We start from the raw sequence: 5,532 nt of genomic DNA, 5'->3' as shown, positions 1-5,532 counted from the left end.
AGAGACTGTTGTCTGCTTATGAGCTGCACTCTGTCTCACTCTGAAGTTAACGAGCCCAAAGCTGCACCTGTTGGAAACACAGTGTGTCAACACCAAGAAAGCTTGAGAGTCAAGCTTGAATGACTTAGAATGAAAATTTCTGTGAATTTCAGGCTGAGAGCAGCAGTTTCAACATGAAGCAAGTTATCAGAAGTCAACAGAGGACGACTGGGAAAATAATTCACTATAATTGTTGTTGAGGCAAGATTTGAACCAGGAATCGAACCCACAACCTCATGATCACTAAACCTTTACTCTGCCGCTTTGCCACAGAGAGCACAGACATAAGCATGTTGCCATTGTAATGTGATGATGTGCTGCAAACTGTGGCACTAGGAATTAATGCGTCTCTTAACGAACACCTGTAACCAATTGAGGGTGGGGGAGGGGAGCAGAATTCAACATAACATAAAAAGAGTGCTCCCCTTGGATTCGAACCAGTGACCTTGGGGTTGGCAAGTAGCCACCTTACCCACTGGACTACAGACAGAGTTGTGGAGAAGAGAGGTTGAGACTTTGATGAATGTGAGATTTTTCAATGATGCTTGAAAAAAGCAGAACATAGTATAAATGAGCCACAACAAGTAAGTAGAGGACTTTTTTGTGACTTGTGACTATTTTTTGATGAAATCAAACAAAGTATAATGCCCATTACAGTGAATTAAAAAGTTGAGCTCCTGCTACTCTGCTGTGAAAAAAAAATGCATTGGGCTGAATGGCAGAGAGAGAGCACCCAGGCTGCATTTAAAAAATATTTTAAATTATTCTCTGAGTCTCTGTGCATTTTTGACGGCATTGTGAGACAGAAGACAAGCGTGGCTACAAACTGTTTCCAAAATCATGAGTGTAGAGTGTCATTTGTAGCTTTGCTGGCAGTTTCAGAAGAAAAGTTCCAGTCGCTTTTTTGGATCTCCTGCACTCTACGATGACGTCACCCACTCTGACCCAACCCCATACACACTCATTGAAAAGTGTGAAATTTGTCAGAAATCCTCATGTGCTTTTAAAGGATTTATCTCAAAAACGGTACAAGCTATGAAAAAGTTGTAAATACAGGATGAATACATTAGAAGTTTGTCTACAGCTCAGAATTTGAATGAAGTCTCTAGCTGAAAGTATGTGGACGCTTTAAAGGCTGAAAGAAGTAAGAAGATTTGAAGAGTTTCAAGACTGTTCCAATGCATTCTCTATGGGGGAAAAAAAATCAGAAATAGTTGAATATTGCAAAAAGTATGAATAGTTGAAAAGAGAAAAGACATAGAACACCTGTCCCGAAAAGGCTGTACATTTTGATATTTGAATTGTTGAAATAGCACAAAGTATGAAGGAGTAGTTAAATGCCGAAGAAAGGCAGAAAATGGCCGAACCGAATAACAATAGTGTGAATGCTTCCAGCATTGGGACCAGTGCCCGGTGTGATTGCCCGTGGCCCTAATAAAAAAGCATAAAAAGGAATACTAGGTAAATTACTCGATAAAAATAGAAAAAACACAAGAGCAACATGGAAAGTAATTAATAATGTAATAAAAAACCACAGAAATAAACCAATTATTCCAAATTATTTTGAGGAAGAAAATGTATGCATTCAAGATAATACTAAAATTGTGAACAGTTTTAATGACTTTTTTGTAAATGTGGGTCCTAAGTTAGCTGCTATCATCCCAAAAACAAAGGGTGATACTACAGATGAAAGTCTAATCATGGACAATGTAAATAGCATCTTTCTTGGTAGGGTTGAAAAGGAGGAAATGCTGAATATTGTTAAAGGTTGTGCAAACAAGGGATCAACTGACTGTGATGATCTAGACATGATTCTAGTGAAAAACATAATTGAATCTGTCATTGTACCTTTCACTTATGTAACCTGTCCTTTTCAACAGGAACTTTTCCTAATAGTATGAAAACAGCGAAAGTAAATTGCTGCTGCAAATTCTTTTGGTGGCAAGTAAGAAATCAGTTACAAGAAGATGGTTAAGCCCGATTCCGCCTACTCAAGATGACTGGATTGGAATTATTCTGGAGATATATAGAATGGAAAAATTGACCTACCAAATAAGACTTCAAAAGGACAAATTTTACCAAATCTGGAACAACTGGATTTCATTCATTGCCCCCACAAGAGCAGACTTTATCTGATCTCACTGGTATTGTTGCTTTGTAATTTGCTCATTTAGTTTCTGACTTGTTTCTGAAAAATATTTATATGACAGCGGCGGCAGGGGTCCCCCCCATGGGTTCTGTTACCTGTTCTACTCTTTATTAAGCTGTACGAGAATGTTCCCTAAGTGAACTAGTCTGGGCAACGTGTCAACATGGGCCTAAAGATGATAACTCTGCTCCCGCTGAAGTGTCTATAACACCAATCTCACATAGTCTATGTTACTTCTGGAGAGTGGGACCTGCAGACCCCTGATTTGCGCTTGTACACTCTTTGGACTTGTAAGCCCTGTTTGACCGATGTTGCACAATTTCTTACTGTTGATGCCATGTGAATGTATTTTTCTGTCCATTCCAAATAAAGATACAATTAAAAAAAAAAAAATGTGCCACATGCTTAAACACAATATTGCAAACTTTCGCTACATTCGTAATGCACTGTCACTTGAGGCTGCTAAATCCTATCTGAATGCCATGATTTTGTCACATACACTGTATTGTACATCTTCCTGGTCCCAGGCCAGCATGACAGCTGTGAATCCAGTAAGATCCCTTTACAACCAGTCTCTGAAAATACTCGACAAGAAACCTCGAAAGCACCATCACTGTGATATACTTTCCAAATATAAAATGTTGAGCTTTGACAATTTAATCATGTTTTCAAATATTTGTCTAATGCATAAAATAATTAACAACGCAGCACCTCCCCCCGTGAAGAACTTTGTGCAGCTTCGCTCCGAAGCTCTCAATAGAAGCCTAAGATCGGTATCCCAGGGGGACTGCAGCGTTCCAAAAAGAAAAACTGCCTTCTCCCAATCAGCATTTTCCTGTAAAACCATCAGTGAATGGAATGAATTCCCCAAGCACCTCAAAAACACCACTGATTACCTCTGTTTTACTCATAAGGTCATAAACCGGATTCAGAGTCAGCAGTCGTGCCAGCATTGAGTCAGGGACCTCCGTGCATAGGATACCAGTAGGTACCTGTAGGGATGAGACTACCCTTGTGGGTAGCCTCATCCCTACCGGGCATCCAAAAACAACCCGGAAATGCAGTACCAGCATCAAGACTGGAACTGCATTAGGCTACCTTGGTGGGTACCTCCAGGGCTGTGGAGCTCGACTTTGGTCCTTTTTTCTTCTTCGCATCTTAATTGCACTGATCAATAAGCACTTTGTGATATCCTATGTACTTGAATATTCCGCACTTTATGTAAAACTCATGTATTTGATTACTTATTTATTTCACTTGAATACTTAACTCCTTTAATTACTTAGAAACATCTTAGCGCACTTCAGGTAGGCTTTTAAACTGTCATGTTGTTATGTACTTATGTAGGATTACTAATTGCCATGTTTGTTGCTACAGGACTACAGATGGAAATTAGCGGCTCCGCTAAATCTGGTGCAGTCATCTTTTTATTGTCTCAATAATTAATGTCACTGCACACTGTCCTTTTTAAATAAATAAATAAAAAAGTTACAGTATTGTCATTGTTTATTTTATTTTTTGTTTTTATGCTCGATAGATGAATGAAATAAATAAATAAACTAAACTAAACTAAACCTTCAAGGTACAAAATAGTAATTATTTTGTACACCATAATTAAACAAACATTCTATGGAACGAATTAAGCATATGGATGTCTCTTTCACCGTTTAGGTACACCCAGAAGGCTAAGAAGAAAGGATGTGCGTCAGGAGGACCGTGGAGAGCACCCAGGAGGCAAAGTGGCTCTGCTCCTGGACAGCAGGCGGCAGAGAGGTGCTTGACCTCTATTTGCTATCATTTCGGTTCAATGCAAATCACTGAATAAGAGACAGCACTTGTCATTGTCAAAAGTATCTATTAAGTGCAAATTCTTTTTTTGCAGTCCCTGTTGACGTCACCTGGTTCTTCATGACTTTACATCCTTGTTCACAGTCCAGATCATATCATCTTTCTCTCTAACAGACTATGCATGACTCACGGCCAAGCAGCCTAGTACCCTGAAGTACACAGGGTCAGTGAGTGTGTTTACCTCAAAGGACACAAAGGGAAAAACCATGCCCATCCCTCAGTCCACTGTGAGTCTACAGCCACATCAAACAGCTGCTGGAGGACAGCAGGGTTGTCCTGGACCAGACCTACTTGGTTCTGGTGCCGTTAACAACACCACTGTCTATTTTTGGTGTGTGTTATTTTGTTTACCTTTCCCATACAGTCTAGACAGTTTTAACCTCAAGAAAAACCTCCACCTGCATGCTTGTTAGAAAATACTGTATGTAATAAGTTTAGGGGTATAGGCTCACATGTCTAAAATAATTCATGTTTGTCTTGTAGGCTGCTTAGGACTTCCCAATAAGTCAACAGTTTCATTGGTTCTGGACTCTGCAAGTCCAAACTCCAGACTTGCAGTGTGCAAAGGGAGTCGGAGCAGCTGTACAGTCTCTATGAGAGCAGAGTCAGCTCTGCTCAATTCTTGTTATCAGAGGAAGCACAGGCCCAATCATATTCCCTAGTGTCATTCATCTAATTCATATGCCATGTCTTGCCCCTGTGTTCATATCAATTCAGAGGATTTAATAATTACACTCAGTGTCTTTCTTTGTGATGCTGAATTAATTCAACTGCTGGTTAACAGTCACATAATTCTGCTCTTTAATGTTCCTCCTTTCTGTTTCATTGTTTTTCTTATAAGTCTAAGGTCACCTTCAATTCAGACATAATGGCTTTTCATTATGTGGCAGGGAGAATTAAATTGCTGGCAAAGATGAAAACATCACAGAAATATGTAGTTTAATACCTGGACTCAAACAAGTGCAAGAAGTTTGCATCTGATTTTTATCTGAACATATTTTTATTGGTAACTCAGGTTTTTATTTAATTTTAATGATTTTCATAGTTTCACATCTAAGCTCCACTAAAAGTGTTTGGAGGAGATGTTCAGCATCACAGTAGGTTTGTGTGTGTGTGCATGCGTGTGTGTAATACATAAGTGTAAGTATGATATATAAGATGTCACACTGATAAGATGCCCCAGATCCATTTGATCTGCAGGGCATGGGCCCCCATGGCCTTAGTTTTTGCACGTTTCGTTTCATCTGACCAACTCTGTAGTTCTGTCTGCTCACCTCCTGCTGTGACCACCTACCTACCTAATCTCCATTCTGTGGACCCATCTGCATCAGTCCACTCAGCCCAGCCCCACCTCCAGTCACAGCTCCTGTCCAGACCAGACCAGCCATCCTTGTTTAAGTTTCAGTTCAATAAGTGTATTTTTATCAGGGACAATCTACAAAATAACATTAGTCTCGAGATGAGAGAAGATGCTTTGTACGGGAGTCTTCTGTGCT

This window comes from Trachurus japonicus, chromosome 17, assembly GCF_045865225.1.
Source record: "Trachurus japonicus isolate A0001 chromosome 17, Traja_1.0".
NCBI lineage: Eukaryota > Metazoa > Chordata > Actinopteri > Carangiformes > Carangidae > Trachurus > Trachurus japonicus.
This window is presented reverse-complemented; position numbering follows the sequence as displayed.